Genomic DNA, 22,459 nt, shown 5'->3' on the forward strand with positions numbered 1-22,459 from the left:
CTGCCCACGCTGGGCCCCAGACAGGGGCACGCACACCGGGGGCCACTTCCCACAGTCGGGAGGGGGCCTGCGAGATGGGGCACTGGCCCCCAGGGACGGGGCTTATCCTGCTTAGAGGCAGCGTCTCCTCCCGCAGCCCCGCACTGAGGAGATGCAGGAGGAGGTAAGCTTGCCCCTCCTCCCTCCTCCCATTCCTCCCCCTCCTCCCCCTTCTCCTCCTCCTCCCCCTCTTTCTCCTCCCCCTCCTCCTCCTTCTCCTCCTTCTCCTCCTTCTCCTCCTCCCCCCCTTCTTCTATATGGAACATTTCATGAACTTGCATGTCATCCTTACACAGAGGCCATTCTAATCTTCTCTGTAGCGTCCTAATTTTACCATGTGCTGCTGAAGCGAACACTCTGCTGTCTCTTCTTAGAAGGGCGTGCATCCCATCATCGGGGCTCCAGCCTCATGACCTCGTCACTCCTTCAAGCTCTATCTCCTGACACCGTCACCTCAGGGACTTAGGATTTCAACATACAGATATGGGGCTTGGGGAGATGTTACAGCTGCAGCATGTAACACTGACTCACCCTACCCACACCCAAAGAAACACAACTGCTTCGAGCCTAAACACCTCCAACAGCATGGTTAATATTAGAGTGTATGTAAGATTAAAATATCTGGTTGTAAAATAGGAAGTGAGTAAGAGGCAGGAGAAGAAACGGGGGTAATGGCAACCATCGCTTCCGTGAACTTGCTTTTTGGGGAAGATGGGAGAGTAAAGTGAGCAGAGCATGCGAGGCCTTTGGTCCAAATTTCATCTTTCCTACACGTAAGCAATGAGACCTAACCTTGTCTCAACTTGAGTTTTTCATTGTAAACTGAATCCCTACTTCATATGACTTTGGGGGAAATGTTAAATAGGATATGTGCAGAGCAGGAGACCTCGTCCTGTGCAGTCATGCAGCCGGGGGTGCCCACGTCACCCTCATTGGCACCATCACCAGCCTCCCCACTGCTCCTTCCACACAGTACCAGGCACTCGTAGGGCTCGCATAACTCCAAGTACGGATCAGTTGGTCACAACTATCCTAGAACGTAGAGCCTGTGGAAGGGGCTTAATCTTATTCATTGAGAATCAAAGAACTGTGCTTCTGCAAAGTAAAGACCCTTTTCAATTCCAGTGTGACCTGAAATATACAGAAAATGGATTGAAGTATAACCGTGTGGGCAGAAACTACAGGCAGCAGGACGCACAGTTGCTCTCAAAGAGAGCACCCATGGGTGCTTGCTTGCGTGGCAGAGGGAGTTAAGCATCTGACCCTTGGTTGCAGCTCAAGTCACGATCTCGAGGTGGTGAGATGGATGCATTGGGCTCTGTGTGCAGCAGGGAGTGTGCTCGAGACTCTCTCTCTCTCTCTCTCTCTCTCTCTCCCTCTCTCTCTGCTCCTCCACACCCCTGCTTGCTCTCTCTCTCCCCCTAAAATAACTTAAAAAGAAAAGAAAAAAAAAAAAAAAAAAGAGGGCACCCAGTATAGAAACACAGGGTCAAACTCGGATGGAGTCAAGGTGATCTCCTCGCTAATAATCACCTATCAGTGTGGCTTTCACAAAGCACCTTAGAAAGCAACAACTTCCTTGAAACACATTGAAAGACACATTTGCTTAAAATCTCAAGGTGGACGGAGCACCCAGGTGGCTCAGTCAGTGAAGCATCTGCCTTCAGCTCAGGTCATGAACTCAGAGTCTGGAGGTCGAGCCCCAGATGGGGCTCCCTGCCTAGGGGAGAGTCTGCTTCTCCCTCTGCCCTGCCCCACCACTCATGCTCTCACTCTCAAATAAGTAAATAAGGTCTTTTAATACTAAAAAAAAATCCCAACTTTGAGAAACTAGATATTTGGACGTTTCTGCCGATCGGAAAGACGTGGTGCTCCAGCCCGGAGCCGCAGAGCCAGCAGAAACGCGGTGAGCAGAAGCTCCAGGACCGAGGTAGTGCCATCCCCCTGCACACGCTCCTCAAGGGTCACTTGAGGAGCCACAGTCACAGTGAGGCATGGGTGCGTGTGCCTGTGCATGTGCAAGAACACGGCTGCAGCTCTCTGAATTCCGCTGCACGTCATTCTTTCCACGGCCGAGTTTCTGTCCTTCTCTCTGCATGTATTTCTCACCTTTATGAGCATCTCAGTGTCAAAAATGCTGCTCCAGGAGAATTACAGCGTGACGTCTGGGCACCGATGACTGTGGTCACGGTTTGTCCACACTCGCAGGGAGATGTCGGGAAGGAAATTTCCCAAGTGCGCGTCGTGGGAAACACGTACCTCTCCAGTCTCTGGCCTTGTTTTTGACACTTTTTAAAACATCATGTTTTAAAAAGCTGGTAGGCCCTGTGGGCGGGCGCCAAGCAGCAGGCCCAGGGCTCACAGGTGTAGCCAGGCAGGGCCTCCGCCCAGGCGGCCTGGCCCAGAGGCCACACTCCAGACGCCCCGCTTCCCCAGCTGCTCCCCCCCTCCCCGAAAATTTTTCCCGTTGGAAGTTCTGGTTCAGCTCAGGGGACCCCCTCTGTGGGTTGGTCCTGAAGAGTGCACGTGGTAAGTGCCCTTGTGTTCCCCTTCATGTGACGGGGGATGCGTAACCTGCCCCCGCCGCCACCCAAAGGCAGGGACCCAGGGACTGCACGTGCCGGAGCCTGCCTGTGCTGGGGCCTGGTGACCGCTGTGCTGAGCCGCCCTGCAGCCTCCGGTGCAGACGTTGCTCCTCCGTGCAAAAACCCACGTCTTTGCACACACACCGGCAGCCCCCCAAGTTGCCCTTCCAACTTGGCGTCTGAGAAAAGAAACGGTTAATAAAACAACAAAAACCTTGGAAGGACACCTCGGAGAATCACACTGTTAAAAGAACAAACCGGTGCCCCGAGGACGGTAACGGCTTTACACCCCAACTCCGGCGGCCGGTGCAAACGTTAATAATGTGAAGAAGGTAGGTGTGAGCATGACATTTTGGTGTCAGGACGCTCAGCAGGAACCAGCCTTTCAAAGGGACATAAATCCGTATCCAGATTTCTTCAAATATCAACTCTGCCGGGAAGTAGCAGCTAAGAGCTTTAGAGCAACATTTCCATGACAAAAGTCGGGCTTTGCTCCTGTTCCCATCCCGGATCCCCGTCCCCTCCCTGCAAGACAGCGACGCTCATTAAACATTTCAGTCGCGTTCAATAGCTTCCCGAAGTGTCTTCTGCTCAGTACATCCATTTTTTTCTCTAATTATATTGATTTTAGCAAATTGCAGTGTCCGTCTGAGCTGATTTCCAAATATCAAAAACCTTCAATGAAAGGGAAACACAAACGCGTGGGGCTCCAGCCAGACCCGGCGCATTGTCCCCCCGAGGGCCTCCGGGAGCGAGGCCGCGTGGGACACGGAATTCCCGAGAACAAGCGGCCCCTGGGACGGCCAGCGCCACCCCCTCGGGTGTTGCTTGTTCTACTTGCCTGGTAACTGGGTCAAAGTCAAGGGCTGGCGCCGTGCTTGCACTTTCCACGTGGTGTCTCAGGGTGATCAGAAGGCAAATCGACACCTAAGGGATGTTTGTAAAACCCAATCCGAGTGCTTTCATCGGCCGGCAGGAGGAACAGCCTAGGCCCTGGACGGACACGACCGCTTTCTTTTTTAAAAACAGAAGATTGGGGCGCCGTGGGGGGGTGGGGGCTCAGCGGTTGAGCATCTGCCTTCGGCCCACGGTGTGAACCCAGAGTCCCAGGATCAAGCCCCTCATCGGGCTCCCTGCAGGGAGCCTGCTTCTCCCTCTGCCTGTGTCTCTGCTTCTCTCTCTGTGTCTCTCATGAATAAATAATTTTTAAAAAATACTTTTAAAAAATCAAAATAGAAGACATTTCTGTGCAGGCTTCACTGCCACCGACCACAGGGCTGACCCCCGGGCACTGAGCTGTCCATCCTGCGCTCCTGCCCCCCTTCCGACGGTCAGCGTGCAGTGGCCCCTGCCCGTCCACACCTGTGCGCACACACCCGGTCATTTAAAATGTTTCCCAAATATGTATTAGGCATCAAATCTTTGCTGGGTGTGGTGCTACAAACCCAGTGAGGCAGGGAGGAGAAAAATCCAGACCCGACTGCTGCTGGAGCTCACTTCCTCCCGAACGGGACTTTCACATTGAGCTGCCCGGAGACACACACCTTTCCTCCCTGACCCTTGCACCTGGGACGCCCCCATCGTCTCAGCCACCCAGGTGGGAGGCCTGGAGTGGGTGCTGACCCCGCTGTCTCTGTCCCAGCGACTGTAAAGGCCAGTCCCAGGAGACCCGGTCCCCAGTTGCCTCCCACAAGCTTAATGAAGAGGCTCCTTATCCACTTCTCACTTCTTATTTTTCTCCACTGCCTTGATGTCAGGTTAAGGATTATAAAATGGAGAAATAGCATGTCGCTTGGGTGGTAAACTTCCCCTGGCTCTCCCATTGACTACTCCTCGCACAAAATCCCAGGTAGCCTCCTGACTCCTCTCTTGCCCATTGGGTGACAGGCGGAGGGGCAGCCTAGCATCCCTCTGAGTCAGTCTTTGCCCTGCTCAGAACACCCCAGTCCAGGCCCTCGACCGCAGCCAACAGCTATACCTCCGCTTAGCCGTTCACTTGCTTCTCTGCCTTAAAATCTGTTTTTAAAGGGTTTCACATTGGGGGTGCCCAGCCGGCTCGACAGGTGGAGCATGGGACTCTTGATCTTGGGATTGTGAGTTCAAGCTCCACGTGTGGTGAAGAGTTCACTTAAAAAAATTTTTAGAAGGTTTCAGCTTTCTCTTAGGTGACCAGATAGGACACCAGAGGACAGAGATACTTTTAGCGTTAAGTAATATACAACCCTTCGAGTGGACTCTCCTGCGCACTTTCCCAGACCCTTGCATTTTCTAAAATGTGGCACCCACTGTGCGTGTGTGCAAATACACATTCACTCATATTCCTGGTTTCCTATATCCTTTCTTCGGCAAGTCTTCCCCCGATCCTGAAACGATCCCACAGTAGTGTACTGTAGTTTCAGGCCGGGAAGCATCTACCAATGGTTGCAAGACCCTCCCAGTGACCTCTCCCACTTCAGGAGCTCAGCACGCAGGTGAGCTGATGCTCACCGACGGAGCAGGATGAAAGCCTTGGACACAGTCTGGGAAGGTCCGTCCTGCCCTCTTCTTCCCCCTGCAGAGAGCCCAACGACCTCATCCCCACACTCACCTCCCCTTCTCCACCAGCTCCTCTTGTTGGATGCTGCACTCCATCTTCTTGCAGGCATGGGAAGATTGCCCTGGCAACCCTGACCTTCGGTCCCCTCCTTTTTTTTTTTTTTTAAGATTTTATTTATTCATGATTCATTATTATTATTTATGTATTATTCATGAGTACACAGAAAGAGTGAGAGGCAGAGACACAGGCAGAGGGGAAGCAGGCTCCATGCAGGGAGCCCGATGTGGGACTTGATCCCGGGACTCCAGGATCATGCCCTGGGCCAAAGGCAGGTGCTAAACCACTGAGCCATTCAGGGATCCCCCCATCTCCTCCTTTCTTGACACCGATTTTTCCACTGCACAGATTATTTGCATTGGTCTACAATAAGCTGTTTTTCCCCCATCCTAAAAAGTAGACAAAACAAAACCCTAAACCTCTTCCCCTCCACCCACAGCTCCTTTTTTCCTGTTCTCTTTCATAGTAGGAATGTTTGTCTGAAAATCATCATCTATTTTGTAGTTTATTTTTTTTTAAAGATTTCACTTATTTGAGAGAGAGTGAAAGAGCATGAGTGCTGAGGAGGGGCAGAGGCAGAAGCAGACTCCCCAATGAGCAGGGAGCAGGACATGGGGCTCCATCCCAGCACCCCAAGATCAAGACCTTAGCTGGATGCAGATTCTTAGCTGACTGAGCCACCCCTATTCTGTCTTGAATTCTTCCTAGATTTTCTTAACCCCATTTCCATCAGGCTTTCTCTCCCACCACCTCCCTGCAACTGCTCTTGCCACAGTCCCCAAAGAACCCACACTGACACCTAATATGCATCGTCAGCTTCCTGACTTGGTCAGTGGTAGTCCTCCTCCCTGAAGTGCCTTCCAACATTATCTCAGGGGACACTGCATGGTGTTCTGCTCCCCTGAGGCACCGTGGCATGCCCTTCACTGCGTTTTCCTCATCACTCCAGCTCATGTTTCCTCTCCCCATACTCTCTAGGCCCCATCCCTTTGTGTTGATGAGTCCTGATGGCTCCTGAACTCAGACTCCTTTATCCTGCTGACCACTGGCACACCCCACTGGACATGTCATGGGCACCTCAAGATTAAGGTACCTGAGTCCTGCTCCATTCCTCCCCGATGCCCATCACACTTCAAAAGGTCTACCCTCATGATTGTGGCAGTTTGAAAGACACCATCCTGGCTCTTAATCTTCAGCAAACACTTCTGACCTCAATGTCCCCAAGCAATTATGAAATTACAGTCAAGCTGCCCATCCTTGAAAAGGACACTTCTCTCTCATAGAGGTAAGGTTTGAGCCAACAAGCCATCGTGGCCAGCGAGTCAGTGGAGGGGTCACAATGAGCCTCTTAGGCTCTGCTGGATCCCTCTCAGCTCTGGGAGCAGGATGATATAGGGCGAATATTTGAAGCTCTCAAGTCAATGAGCAACAAAGATCAGTCAGCAAAGACTTATGGGATTTGAAGATGAGAACTGCCCTCGGAGCACTACATATTATTAGTTTCAGATATTCCCCATGGTTAAAAGCCACTGAGGCAAAACTATTCATCACCCAAGAGCATATGAAATCAAATAGGAGATAAAGCCAGATGGTAAATACTGGGAGGAAGAGCAAATTTTGCCGATCCCTGATGCTGACACACCTAACTGTGTTCTTGAAAAAAATACATGCAAATAATTTAAGTAAGAAGTGGCAACAAATCCTCAGAGTGATTCTTACTACAACTGGTGTAACATATTGAAATGGGTCTCTTCTTATTTATTGCTCTGCAGGTGAAAAAGGAGCCATCATTTTAAGAGCATTATGTTCCCATAACGGGCATTGAGGAGTGTTACCCAAATGGCATCCAGTGTTCCCAAAAGCCAAGGAAAGCTTTCATTTTATAAACTGTAGGCTTTCTAGAAATTAAAAGATCTATGAAATTTCTTTTAAGATCTTTCTCATGTTTTACACAGAGTGATAATGATGATCATCATGTACTGAGCATCTATAATTATCTTCACAATAGACATACAAGTTATCTATTATGTCCGTTGGTGGAAAAGACTGAGTTTGGCCAACGAGACAGAAAGTCACAGGACTGGAGTTTGAACCTAGATTTATGAACTTCCTTCAATGCCATGATGCCTCCCTACCTCAGACAAAGAATCAGAGAACAAAAAAAAAAAAAAAAAAAAAAAAAAAAAAAAAAAAAAGGACATAGAAAACATAGCTAAAATTACCAAATTAGACAGATTAAAGTCTGTAACGTTAAATTAATCCACAAATAAATCCTACTTTGGGAACTTTGGATGAATTTTAGCTGCCCTTTCCAGGCATAGGACCACTCTTAAAGATCCCCCATGGCACTGCCATGCTCTGTTTATTTTTATTTTAATGTCTCTAATTTGGTGTGCAGCCAAAGTCATTTTCCTTGGCCAAGGATTAGTTAATTCTTGTATTTTGTGCCAAGAACCAATGATAAATTACTTAGATTTTGCAAGAAATTGCCCATTTCCATATATCAGACTTTCATATGAATCATTAAGTTTCATAAAATGGCCTACCCGATCCCCTCAGCCCGACTGAACTTTAGACAGGCTTCTTCCTGACGTTTCTCCCTGACCTCCTTTTTCTCAGAGGATTTACTTTAGAAAACTTTCTATTGCAAATTCTTTCTTTGCCCCTAGAGACATAAATCTTCTGCAACCCAGGACTGTCCTTCTCAAGACCCTGGAGCCCGCTCTCTGAAATGTAATCCTCCAGGACCAGAGTCCCCGCCTCCCAGTCTACGGGAGGAGAAGCCTGACTTCTTGACTAGAGCCGATCAGTGACCAAGGATGGATGAATCCCAGGGACCAACCCATCCCCAAGGTCCTTCAGTACTTTTGCCCTAACCCAATTCTTAAGACTCTCCCACCTTCTGTCCCCTCAATGGAGTTGAGTTCAATCTCTTCCTCCTACTGTGACAGTCTCATTTCCCGGTGACAACAGCCTTGGATACAATCTTCCTTGCCCATTGAACTCCATCAGTGCAAGCTTTCCTTGACGAGCTAACGGAATCTAAATGTCATGGGATTTCCAGGAGAGAATTCGAGGTGGATGCACCATAATGCTGGAGAGCCTCTGGAGGCAAGTGCCTGCTGGCTCAGCAGGTTTATAAGACATGGATATTTAAACTCATTCAGTCAAATGTCCCATCCTTTACCAAGTCATTTTCTGTAATAATAAACCTCTAAAATTCACATCATTATAAACATCCATTCATCTGGGAAATACTTGAGCTCATTTTAAATCTCTGTCTGATTTACTTTCAAGCCATCATGTAGGTCAAATGTTTTAAATCATTTTCTGATTAAACCCATACCACCCACGATCAGAAGGGGAAACAACTGGCACGATCACATCAGGAGCACAGATTAAGAAAGGAAAAGGAAGGGTGTCAATTGTAACTAGGGAATTGCATACATAGAAAGAAAAAAAAAAAATAGAACATCAGAAACCCGGGGGGAAACTGTCAAGCATAGGGCAGGGGGAAGAGATACATAAAGGGATTTGATGAAATGTAAAAAAAATAGATCTCCCCCCAAAATTATCCCTTAACAAGCAAAAAAAAAAAAAAAAAAAAAAAGGAGAAAGAAAGAAAACATCAAGGAAGGAGTGGATAGCTTCTTGAGAAGAAAGAATGGCCTTCCGCAGAGACGGTAAGAGTCCCTTCCCTCAAGAATCTTGCAGTTCCACCACATACAAAAAGGTAAAGAAAAGAATCAGGGAGGGAGGAGCAATGATGTCATCCCCACAGGGTGCCCAGGCAATTAGGGATGAGGCCAGAACAAGAAGTCGGCGCTCCTGATTACCCTCCAACATCTCACTCTGTGATCCATGGCCCCTTTCTGCCAATAGAGCTAATTACCGAGCGTGGTAATTATATTCTTCTTCCTACATTTCTTGGGCAATTTCAATTACATAAGGTGTCATTCCTCCAAGTCAAGTTCTTGCTGATCATAAATAAAGCTCTTGCTGATGATAAATAAAACTCTTAATAATCTAGACTTGAAGTGAGATGCAATCTCAGCCCCTTGTGACTTCAAGAGCCCTGGAGAGTCAATTTAATTCTCGTCGCTCTCCAGCATGAGGACTCGTTTCTACAGATACAGCCCTGGCTTTCCCCCTCGTGAACCTGTCCCTGGGGTGCCTGCTGCATACATCTACGACTCAGATGGGCTTGGGTTTTGTTGTCATTATCTCAAAATGCATCTATTACTTGCAGACTCTTGAGTCAACGTATAGCCGAAAACTCAATTCAATTTAAGAACAAAAAGAATAAAATTCCCCCAAAAGATGAGGGCAGAATGATAGGCACTGCAGAAATGTAGAGAGATTGAAAAAGGTCCTAAGAGGCAAAGAAGATTAAAAACAGGGAAGGTTAGCTTGAAGACATCGACAAAACCCAGATAGCGCTTTGGGAGAGAATTTCCATAGAATATCTGCTTCCTTCCGTTCCAACGGCACCGACCGGAACCCAGGGCTCACTCTGACCTTACCTGTCACGACGTGGGGGGGAAAGGTGAACCTGTAGTTGCTATGGCAACCTCCCTTTTAGGCTTCCACCTCTCATTTTCTTCAATTCATCTTCTCTGAGTTGCTTATCTTTCCTCTTTATCAAGTTACCAGCTCCTCTGCAATTATTTTTAAAATTTGACTTAAAATCCCAGCTGTATTGTTAAGGGTTCTATACACATTAGTAAAGCAAAATCACTTCCTGTCATAAACCCCTGGCTCACTGCGATGAGCTTTATTAAACAGCTACCATCCAAAGCTCATTTTAATGATGAGCTAACATCCCCAGGTGCGCTGTGTGTGTGTGTGGGCGGGTGTGTGACAACGTTGGGGGACAAGAATTCAAGGGCTCATTTATTTGAGAAGACTTGCCCTCCATGGTTCTGCTAAATGTACCCAAATTTCAGAGTTGCTATAAGTCCTTCCTTTATGCATTTATGCCCTCGTGGATTTCAGGGGTGGGGGGCAAGTATGAGAAGAGAAGGGTCATCAGAGCAGAAGTGGGGATGCCACTCTCCTGACAATGAGAATGGGCTCTTGGGTAAGTCAGTGCACCCCACCTGGCCATACCTGTGCTTTCTCTGTCTCAGAGATGCTGTGAGTGTTCAGACAGATATTGCACATAAAAAACGGTATGCCAATGGAGGCTATTATTATGTAATTTAGATGTTTTCTACACCATCAAAATTCGTCTCTGAGAGCTGCTGGCTGCTCACGGTGACAGCCATGCGTAGCCTTAGTGAGCGTAATTGGGCAGCGAGCCATCCTGCTTCCTGGATTAGTGAGTTTTTGTTTATGAAGAAGTTCTCGATGTTTAGAGTTTTTTTTTTTTTTCTCCATACTTGCTAATTGGCCTTAAATGCTAGTAAAGAAAAAGCTGCTACTGACAGCAAATTAAAGTTGCCTTCGTTTCATTTCTTTTGAAGCCCTGTTTACCCTAAGACAGGATTTATTTTTTGTTCCACATTTTTTTAAAGTTTTTTTTTTTTTAATTATGTTAGGTGGTAAAAATATAAAGAAAAACATGGTTCAATATGTAAGCTCTTTGGGTGATTTATTTTTTTAGATTTATATTCAATTAGCCACCATAGAGTAGATCATTAGTTTCTGATGTAGAGTTCAATAATCCGTCAGTTGTGTATAACACCCGGTGCTCCTCTCATCACGTGACCTCCTTAATGGCCATAGCCCAGTTACTCCACCCTCCCCACGTCCCCTCCAGCAACCCTCAGTTTGTTTCCTAGAGTGAAGAGTCTCTCGTGGATTTTCTCCCTGATGACTTCCCATTCAGTGTTTCCTCCCTTCCCCTATGATGCTCTGCCCTGTTTCTTATATGCCACATATGAGTGAAACCACATAATTGGCCTCCTCTGGTTGACTTATTTCACTCTGCATAATACCCTCCAGTTCGGTCCACATCGATCTAAATGGTAAATAGTCATCCTTTCTGATGGCCGAGTACGACTCCATTATGTATATAGGCCACATCTTCTTTATCCACTCATCTGTTCAAGGACATCGCAGCTCTTTCCCCAGTTTGGCTATAATGGACACTGCTGCTGTGAACACTGAGGTGCAGGTGCCCCTTAGGCTCACTACATCTATATCATTGGGGTAAACACCTAATAGTGCAATTGCTAGGTCATAAGGAAGCTCTATTTTTAACTCTTTGAGAAACCTCCACACTGTCCTCCAGAGCAGCTGCCCCAGCTTGCAACAGTGCAAGAGGGTTCCCCTTTCTCCACACCCTCACACCAATATTTGTTGTTTCTTGAGTTGTTAATTTTAGCCATTCTGACTGGTGTGAGCTAGTATCTCATTGTGGTTTTTATTTGTATTTCCCTGATGACAAGTGATGCGGAGCATATTTTCATAGGTCTACTGGGCATTTGTGTCTTCTTTGGAGAAAGGTCTGTTCACGTCTTCTGTCCATTTCTTCACTGGATTCTTTTTTTTTTGGGGGGGTGGGGTATAATTGAGTTTGATAAGTTCTTTATATATGCTGGGTATTAACCCTTTATCTGATAGGTCATTTGCAAGTATCTCCTCCCATTCTTTAGGTTGGTTGTCTTGTAGTTCTGTTGATTATTTCCTTTGCTGTGCAGAGGCTTTTTATCCTGATGAAGTCCCAATAGTTCATGTTTGCTTTTGTTTCCCTTGCCTTTTGGAGACAGGTCTCACAAGAAGTTGCTGTGGCCAAGGTCAAAGAGGTCGCTGCCTGTGTTCTCCTCTAGGATTTTGATAGATTCCTGTCTCACATTTAGATCTTTCATCCATTTTGAGTTTATCCTTGTGTCTGGTGTAAGAAAATGGTCTAGTTTCATTCTTCTGCACGTGGCTGCCCAATTTTTCCAGCACCATTTATTGAAGAGACTGTCCTTTTTCCATCAGATATTCTTTCCTACTTTGTCGAATATTAGTTGACGGCCCATTTCTGGGTTCTCTATCCTGTTCCATTGATCTATGTGCCTGTTGTTATGCCAGTACCACACTGTCTTGAGGCTTACAGATTTTAATATAGCCAGAAGCCCAGAACCAGCTTTGGTTTTCTTTTTCAACATTCCTCTGGCTATTCAGGGTCTTTTCTGGTTCCATACAAATTTTAGGATTATTTTTTTCTAGCTCTATGAAAAATGTCAGTGGTATTTTGATAGGGATTGCATTGAATGTGTTGATGGTTCTGGGTAGCATGGACATTTTCACAATACTTATTCTTCCAATCCATGAGCATGGAATGTTTTTCCATTTCTTTGTGTCTTCCTCAATTTCTTTCATAAGTGCTCTTTGGGTATTTTAAATTCCATAAGAGGGCAGCCCAGGTGGCTCAGCGGTTTAGCGCCACCTTCAGTCCAGGGTGTGAACCTGGAGACCCGGGGTCAAGTCCCGTCAGGCTCCCCGCATGGAGCCTGTTTCTCCCTCTGCCTGTGTCTCTGCTTCTCTCTGTGTGTCTCTCATGAATAAATAAATAAAATCTTAAATAAATAAATAAATAAATAAATAAATAAATAAATTCCATAAGAGTATATTTTGCATTTGTGCACACATGTGCATATTTGTATGTGTGGTGTGTATGTGTGCACATGCGTGCGCATTGTGCGCATGTGTGTGCAAGTGTGTGGTGTGTGCATGTGTATGCACATGTATGCATGTGTGTACATGTATCTGTATACGTGTATGCGTGTGTGTGTGCATATGTAGGAGGATTTGGCAACATTCTGGATGGTTTTAAGGCCATTTTGAATAGCTATAAGGGGAATAGTTGGGATTTATTAAGAACTTTAGTCATATAGGTTTAATTTGAAGTTTGGGGTCCCAAATCAGCCTTCATATGCATACTATATTTTCTCCAGGGTTTTATACCAATTTGAGATGTGACTGGCTTCTGCCATTTATAACTTTTGAGGCTCCAAACATCTCAAACCTCTCTAGGCCTTGGTTTGTACACCCCTACAAATAGAGATGGTGTTACCCATTTTCCAGGCTCCAGAGCTCAAGAGCACACCGTAGAATGCCTGACAGGCAGTAGGTTCTCAGTGACTCTGTGACGGTGGGCAGGACCAGAATCCTGACGCACTGCTGGTAAGACCTCTTTGCGAGCAGTCCTCCAGTGAGACGTGGAAACTAGAGTAGCGTTGGCCTTGCCACATTCCCGCCGAGCTTCACGCGCCCACACAGAAGGGAAGAGCCACATTCCATCCTCCAATCTGTATCTCAGGGACCATTTTAGAAATGACCTCATCTCTCTCGCTTACTCTTAGCACTGATCTATCTACTTTCCATAGGACAACACATCTCAGTGGAAAGACCGTGAGGGGAAATACGATGGCAGGCCTCCTACCTCATACACATACACTCATACACACTAATCCTACACCAAAGCCTTCAAACCCTAAATCTGTGGGTATGGAAACCCTCTCACTTACTTTTACTAAAGACAAGAGAACTAGGGACAAAGGTCTGACATCATGAGAACATTAACTGAAAAGCAATTATCCAAGTCAGTGGCTGTGGAGAAAGGCATCAAGAATTAATTAGGATCTCCTCTTCATGCTAAGGAGCTACAGTGGAGCTGTAGGAGCGTGGGCTCTGGGGGTCAGGGAGCCTGGTCTCTGATCCAAGTCGCATTCATTGGCGGCGATGCATCTGCCAAGTTATAAACCCTCTCCCTTGGTTTCCTCAAAGTGGGATGAAAAATAAGATAGTACACACAATGCACTCGGAACATTCCGTGGGGAGCAGCACACATGCAGTGAGTGTGAGCTGCTCACAGGGGCACAGGCACCGCCAACACCAGAACAACAAGGACTTGTGGTGATCAGAGACAGGTATGAACAGCACGCTGCGCTCCTGAGACATACACCGTAAGGTCAGAAACATAATCATGTGGCTTTACCTGCAGAGGACTTGCCCAGTGTCGGGCCACCACTGCAGGTTGCACACACATTACTGGACTAATGTCACCATTGACCTGTCAGGCAGGTAGTGTCATCCCCTTTTTGCCCATCAAGAAGGGTTAAGTCATTTGCTCAGGGCCATGCAGCTCGTGACGGTGGAGCAGGGATTCAAACCCAAGCAGATCTCAGCAGAGTGGGAGGTCCTCAGCGCCAGGGTGGGTGGGGCTGCTTGAATGACCATAATCGTGGGGAACATGCATTCCCGCCACCCTGCACGTTACTTTTTCCTTTCTTTTTTCTTTTGTATTTCTTTTTAGTTTGCTTTTTTCAACTCTCTGTTCCCTCCTTTATGAACTGGAGACAATATTATTTTCCATCTGTGTACACCAAGGTTTTTGTGGGGACTGAATCAAGTACTTGGCAAGATGGCTTTGTTTTGTTGTTGTTGGTGGTGGTGGGTGTTTTGTGTGTGTGTGTGTGTGTGTGTGTGTGTGTGTGTGTGTGTTATTCTGTGTTTCCTAGTAAATGTCTTTGGAAGCTCACAGTCCACCTCTGGGAGGTCTCTGTAGGAAAGCCCGGTCACAGGAGTTGCTCTGGGCTTGCTGTTGATCTTAGGAACTGGACATCCACTGGTCACAGCCGACAAGATGGCTCTATGCAGAAGTCAGGTGTAGGCCCTGGCCTGTGGTCTTGCCCCATAAATAAATAAGACACAAGCACAATTATTGTCATGTTTGCTGCATTATGGATAAAACCAGCTTTGCATCTCGATTACAGGGAAAGAGAAGACATGCCCTTGGCCAGTGCCTTCCCACACCCTCTTATCCTTCCCAGCTATTTAGTTCTGAAGGACAGAATTAGGCCTTTTTAAAATAGAACATGGACCCTTGAGAGGCGGGACCTCAAACAATGATTTGCTGAAGCAGGTAGGACCCCGGGAGAGTTTAGTTGCAGGTGCTGTGCCACAATCTGCTGACGAGCAGGCTCTGAAGGCAGGAGTGTGGAGTTGGCCAGAAGATCAAGGTGGCTAATGCCTAATACCTTTACCTCGGGTGACATCGTCTAATGTCCCCTCTCTGGCTTTTCACGGGGACGGTTCCCAGCCAGATGCTGAAGGCACAGAACATGGGAGCGCTCTGGCCACTTCGGTTGCTGTTTCATCTCCAGCTGGTCTGTAATCTCTCTATAAAAGTACTGTGAGTCTTAGTGGGCCATTTTCCCCAAGATTTTCACTGTAATTTTAGAAGTTGGCTTTTATATTTATGTTAATCACTTTTCTTCTGTTGTTATTGGATGGTTCTGCTGGGGCCGCCACAACAATATGTGATGGAACTGGGTGAATTAAACAGACACTTAATTCCTCCGGTCCTTGAGGCTCAGAGTCCAAGACGAACGTGTAGGCAGGACTACGGAGTCCTCCCTCCTCAGCTTGTGGATGACCATTGATCCCTTTTGTCCTCACATGACCTTTCTTCTGTGTCCAAATTCTCTCTCCCTACAAGGACCCTAATTCTACTGAATCAGGGACCATCTATAGGACCTCATTTAACCTTAAATATCTCCTTAAAGGCTCTAAATGAAAATATAGTCACATTGAGGGCTGGAGCTTCAGCACAAGGGTTGTAGGAAGACAATTCCATCCCTCCCCATCATGCAGTATATTTTGTCTTTGCATCATTAGAACAAAGCTTTGCAGCAACTTCGCTCTTCCACTCTCACTTCCCAGGGAGGGTTGAGGAGGAGGCTGAGTGCTGACAGGTGCGTCTCTAAGCATGTGGGAGGGAACTGGTCCTGGATATTTAGACCTGTTGACTGCAGCAGATGCACTTTGGAGCCATTTCTGTGACTTTGAGATTCATTTTTTTCATGCTCCCATGAAAACCACATAAAATGAGAGGAACATTATCAATTTGGAGATTTCAAGTGAATAACTCAAATGCTTAATGAGGAAAATGAAATGATCATTAAAAATATAGACCCACGAAGGAGCACATTTAACTAAGTTCTTATAACTAGAGGCAAGGGACCTTGGATAATTATTGTATAAACGTGGATGAAATATGCTCTTTGTCTTTAGAAGAGTTTTATGTCTACATGCAAATGGATGTGAGGAATAGATCATCTGCCATAAATATGACAATAAATAGAAATAATACCCATTCCATAAATTTTTCTAGTCTCTCTGTATAATAACTATTGACACTTTTCTTAAGGATTCTGCAGTCATATGCTGAAACCATTTCCAGAGTATTCTGAAGAACTGGCAGAGAGAGAAAGAGAAGACAAATTCCCCTATTAAAATGACAAAGACATGGGGATGCCCGGGTGGCTCAGTGGTTCAGCATCTGCCGTCAGCACAGGGCCTGATCATGGAGTCCCGTGATTGAGTCCCACATCAGGCTCCCTGCATGGAGCCTGCTTCTCCCTCTGCCTGTGTCTCTGTCTCTCTCTGTGTGTCTCTCATGAATAAATAAAATATTTTAAAAAATAAATAAATAAAATAAAATGACAAAGACCTTCTTGTTGGCCATGAAGTGCCACAGTCTCACTCAGGCTGTTCCTCTCCCTGCCTAGACTCCAGAGGGTTTTCTCAGCAAAGACTCGGGTTGTGGGATCCCTGGGTGGCACAGCGGTTTGGCGCCTGCCTTTGGCCCAGGGAGCGATCCTGGAGACCCAGGATCGAATCCCACATCTGGCTCCCGGTGCATGGAGCCTGCTTCTCCCTCTGCCTGTGTCTCTGCCTCTCTCTCTCTCTGTGACTATCATTAAAAAAAAAAAAAAAAAAAAAAAGACTCGGGTTGTGAGCTCCTGTAGTGGTGCACAGTAACCACTTTCTCCCCTGATCTCCCCAATGCACCATTTGGACTTCTAACCTGGGTTTTCAATCATACTATTGTGCCTTATCAAGTGTTAGATTTACCTCTGGCAAGGAGCAAAAGTGTAGGATTTCAGAGCGGAAAGGTGCAGGTGAAGTCTTGAAAGCTAACAGACTTGCTTTAAGCCATGCAGCTGGGTGGTGGCAGAGACAGGACAAGACCCCAGGTCTCCGCAGCCTAAGGCCGGGGTTCTTGCCTGCAAGCCTACGTAGGAGGGCGGAATTTCTTTGTGCCTGTTGTACCACATATTGTCTCCCATGTAGGGCCTGTACAGGGCAGTACAGGCAAGTGCCTACCTCTGAATCCCCAGGACAAGTTAATCAGCAACAAGTTCAGGAAAATGAGGAGTTGCACCAGCCTCTTGGGAACCAGAGGCCTCCTCGTTCTGACCCTGAGCACTATTTCCGTGTACTTCCCAGTCCCCTCTGCATTTGCTCAGAGAGAGAATTATGCCCTGCATCATCTATACACTGATTTGATAAAACTGCTTCCTGTCTTACTAAAACATCCTCTGCCGGCTTACAAAACATGATTGCTTTTGAGATATTGATGGCCAGAGGGAAGTTATTAAGAAGTGAGAGTTATTATCTGGACATGAGCACAGAAATGAGTAATGATCTACTGCATCTTTCCAACAGTGTCATGGTGACATGAGACAAGCTGGTGGCAAGTTTGAGTTAGTTCATGTCACACACTTCCCTCTCTGGAAATGTGAGGCAGAGGGAGCTGGAAAACACATTTGTTTCTCAGCCACTTCCCACCTGCTATCTGGAGATGTGGCCTCACCGAGGTCTGGTGGTGAATCCGACTTGTCCTCTCCCCGGGGCCAGTCCCTTGACAAATGTGGCGAGGAAAGCTACACACATGTGTCAGTAAGAGAGCAGGTGCCTTTTCTAGAGAGAACAAGGGGCAACAATGAATAGCAACTAATTTCACCCACCTGTACAAGACCATCTCCTCTACTAAACAAGGGCTGGTTTTTAGTGAATTTTCCACTCTTGTGTCCTCACTTGATCTACCTGTGCACCCGTCCATCCTCACTTGATCTGCCTGTCCATCCTCCTGTAATGTCTCCAACATCACACTAGAACTGTGGTTTTCTTCTATTTCCACCTAAGGTACTGATTTCAAATTCCTTAAAAAAAAAAAAAAAAGGCAACATGAGGAAGCATGCATGAGTTGGAGTTAAAGCTTAGCTCTGTCAAAGTCTGTACTCATGAGTGCCCATCACTTCTATTATTTCATTATTTCCACCTAAAAAATGGGAATGTTATATTTTAATTGACCTCTTGAGGTTTTCATGAAGATTACATGGAATGGTGCCAACACATGAAAAGACTCTTGGAATTACAGCTACAATTTTTAAAAATAGCAATAAAAGTGTCCTTGACTTTCCTCCACCTACCGTGTCTCTATCAACCCCTTATATTTTTCATCACCCATGCTGCTGTTGACTAAGAACCACAAAAATTGTGTACACTGGCATATTCCCAAGCATCTGATGAAAGGCATCCTAGTATGGAGGAGTGAGTCTTCCATTGTAAGGCAGATCGCAACCATAAATGGTTAAGAAAACTCTTTAAGTATTTATCGAGCTGAGTGATAGGATACTAAGAACCAGCTGCAAAGTATGAACCACAACCCCTGACATCGAACCCCTCACAGTCCAATACTAAGAAGTGAGACAAAGAATACAAGAGCTACACTGACACGAGCACACTATGAAGGTGCACACACACGACTTGTGTTTTTCTGCAATGTCACCTGTATTCTGTAATTCACCTGTATTCAAGAATTCAGAGCAAATTCACCTGTATTTACACCTCTGTAAAGCAGAGTTAATCACCATTATAAAGCAGGTTTAGGATTCCAAACTCAATGACGTTTCACCATGTGATTAATGTTGGCTTCTTGAAAACACAAACAAAACAAAACAAAACCAAAAAAATAAAGTTAGCTTCTTGCACAGCTACAGGGCACAAGACAAACCACACAACAGACAAGAGAACAGAAGGGTGTAGAACATTAAGTACTAAATGCAGAGCCGGTCTGTGGGGGCGCAGTTGAGATAGAGCCTGGGTGTGGTCCAGTCAGCTCTCAGCACTTTCTGCTTATTATGTCCAAGCAGGAAAGGATCTAGGTTCTGTTCGGAGACCCATCTGCAGAGCCTTCCACGGCAGCTGCCTTTTCTAAGTGGTCAGAGAGGGGTCGTGTCTGAAGACTCTTAACACTTTGCTGCCCCAATCCTCCCCCTTTCAAAGGGATTTCATCAGTCCTGGGCCCCTGCGGATGCTTGTTATCTGCTTCTGCTTGTTATCAGTTCTGGGGTGTCAGCTGATGCTGGTCCCCAAGATATGTCCTGGCTGCCATACCATTAACTGCTTGGTCATTGCTTGGACATGAGACACTCCATTTTGCTGTCTACATACGCTGTGCATCTCCAGACACAAACATACTTTTAACCAAGATCCTATGTAGACAGATGCACAGTGAATAACTGGATGTAAGTGAAAATGCATAAGTAAGCAACAAAGTGAAGGTGTGAGATTGTGGTTTATAGGGAATGGATACTTGGTCTTCATAGGACTCCTGGCACAGAGCTCCTAAGACCCTTGGAATTTCCTACGTGATAAGAGCCATAGTTATGTTAATGAGAGGACTCTTGGAATGCCCCCAGGGCACCTCAAGATAGGGGCTGGTCCACAATGGAACCAACCATGTGATTAGAGGGTTGGAACTTTCAGTTCCACCCCAGACCTCAGGGACAGGAACCCAGCTGAAAATGGAGTTCAATGGCCACCAGCCAATGACTTCATCAACCATAGCTATGTAATAAAGCGTCCATAAACATCCCAAAGGATGGGGTTGGGAGAGCATCTGGGTTGGTGAACACCTGGAGGTCCTAGGAGAGTGGTTCCCTCTCCATGAGGCCATGGACGGTCCTCACCCTCTCCCCATATCTCGGCCTGCACAGTTCTCCATCCTGTGCTCCTAGATTAGGGCCTTTTGAAATAAACTAGTAATCAGAGAAGTAAAATGGCCCAGGGCCGTTCTTGTGCCTCTGGCTGTCCAATTTTCCCAGCACATTTGTTGAAGAGACTCTCTTTTTCCCATTAGATATTCTTTCCTGCTTTGTTGAAGATAAGCGGACCATGGAGCTGAGGGTCCATTTCTGGGTTCTCTGTTCTGTTCCATTGATCTGTGTGTCTGTTGTTGTGCCAGGACCACATTGTCTTGATGAGCACAGCTTTGTAATAGAGCTTGAAGCCTGGCTTTGGGACGCCCCCAGCTTTGGTTACCAGAGCCGTCACCAGAGCTTCTTGTCCACCCTTTTCAGTACTTCTTAGCCAATTACTTAACAAAGTTTTTTAACCATAAAGTTTGCCTCCTTAAAAATCACCCGGGGAAGCTTTGCAGCAAGGCTGGTGCCCAAGCCCATCCCAGAGATTCCGGTTTAGTTGAGCTAGAGATTCCGATGAAGACCTGTTATGGGGCAGCATCCAAGGGAGGTCCCAAGGGGGGAAAGGGGGGCAGCAGGTGTTCCAGAAATGCTGTGCAGGACACTATGCATGAGCTGCTGTGATGCATGTGAACACAGAAGAGGGACAGATGGGGCCAGCAATGGATGCGAGCACACAGCCGTGCAGGAGAGACAGAGCTTTCGTTTCCAGGGTGGATTCTCACCCTGGAACAGGGTGGGACAGAGAACTATAGCACAAGGTTCATGTCGGGCTGAACACCTGGATGATGTGCCGAAAAATGGGCACTTGTGGGGGTGCCTGGGAAGCTCAGTCAGTGAAGCGTCTGCCTTCAGCTCAGATTATGATCTCAGGGTCCTGGGATCGAGTTCTGGACCCTGAGATCATGTTGAGCTGCATGCTCAGTGGGGAGTCTGCTTCTCCCTCTCCCCCTGCTCCTCTGCCCCGCTCATGTTCTCTGTTGCTCTGTCTCAAATAAATAAATAAAATCTTTTTTTTTTTTTAAATGAACACTTGTGAAAAATGCTTGAGCTATTACCAGTCTGCTGGCACAGCGCATGCCCCTCTGGTTCAAATCCACCCACATCTTTTGAGCCTACCCACACAGGACACCCAGTTTCAGGCACAATCACCAGTAATCCATGAGGGTGTCTGTGGCGTTATAGCTGACCTTCATCAGAACCTCTCCCTGCCCCCTCCTCCCAGGTGTGGGGAACATCTCACTGTAGAGTCTTGCCAGCCTTTCCCTATGGAACCTGACATCCAGACACTGGCTCTTCTTGCCTTGGCCACTTGGATGCTCCTGGACGGGGCTTTGATTCTGCAGTAAGTGACTGGAAGGACCAGGAACAACAGAGGACTCTCACCGAGGGGATGTGTGCTGGTGCCCACGCTCATGCCTGGTACCCAGAAGCAGCATGCTGGGATGCTCACTAGGACGGTTCTGTGGGGCTGTGGCCCCCATGCTGGTGTCAGCCCAGCCTTGATTCCAACCGTCCCTGTGTCATCTCAATACTTCTCTTTTCTGTATCAAGAAACCAGAGCCTGGGATCCCTGGGTGGCGCAGCGGTTTAGCGCCTGCCTTTGGCCCAGGGCGCAATCCTGGAGATCCGGGATCGAATCCCACGTCGGGCTCCCGGTGCATGGAGCCTGCTTCTCCCTCTGCCTGTGTCTCTGCCTCTCTCTCTCTCTCTCTGTGACTATCATAAATAAATAAAAATTAAAAAAGAAAAAAAAAAGAAACCGGAGCCCATTCCCACTATGTAGTCTTCTTTTCAAGCCATCATGAAACTAGAAGTCTGGTGATCTACATGATTGCAGACAGCGGTGGACACTTCTATGCCCCCTCTTTGACTAAGAGACCCCAATATGAGTTGTATCCTAAAAACTAAGTAACAGGAAGTCATTTCTTTCACAAAACCGTGCCCCCTTTACAAGATGCCTGCAGTCTAGACTTGGCGGTTTCCACGGGAATGCACCATGTTATGCTATAGGTCATGGAGCCAAATTGCTTTTGATTTTTGAAATGTGCAGATTGCCTTTGCTGAAGGACCTGTTGGCATGAGGATGCATACTTAAGGCTTATTAAGGATGCTAGTTATCCAGGAGGGAATGATGTAATTGTTCTAGCCGAACATGCAGCATCGAGGTGAATTTGAATGTAATTCTCCAGAGGAATCAGTTTGATTTTCTTGCATCCAGCATATGACCTGAGGAATTAGTTTCCATCTCCACCTGCCTTTGAAAGGAAATCTTTATTAGTCCATAGTTAAATCACCCTCTTCTGACTGAGACCCATGCCTAGCCAAGACTAGCAGCCGTTTTAAATTGTCCTTCCCACCAACTCATAGGAGCCCAGTGAAGTGGGCAATTTCTGATTTCTTTTTCTTTGGCTGTTTTTACTGTGACTGCTGTAGATAGCAGAAACGAATCGGTGCAATTCTAGAGCAAGCCT

The 22,459-nt window shown here is 46.7% G+C and overlaps 1 non-coding gene across 1 annotated transcript; it reads right to left on the bottom strand.

The window, feature by feature from the left end:
• Window positions 1–290: 290 nt before the first annotated feature.
• Window positions 291–393, bottom strand: LOC144285169 (U6 spliceosomal RNA). Its single transcript, XR_013353553.1, has one exon. It is a non-coding gene; the product is annotated as a U6 spliceosomal RNA (small nuclear RNA).
• Window positions 394–22,459: the final 22,066 nt, after the last annotated feature.

The sequence above is a fragment of the Canis aureus genome, chromosome 15 (assembly GCF_053574225.1).
Source record: "Canis aureus isolate CA01 chromosome 15, VMU_Caureus_v.1.0, whole genome shotgun sequence".
NCBI classification, from domain to species: domain Eukaryota; kingdom Metazoa; phylum Chordata; class Mammalia; order Carnivora; family Canidae; genus Canis; species Canis aureus.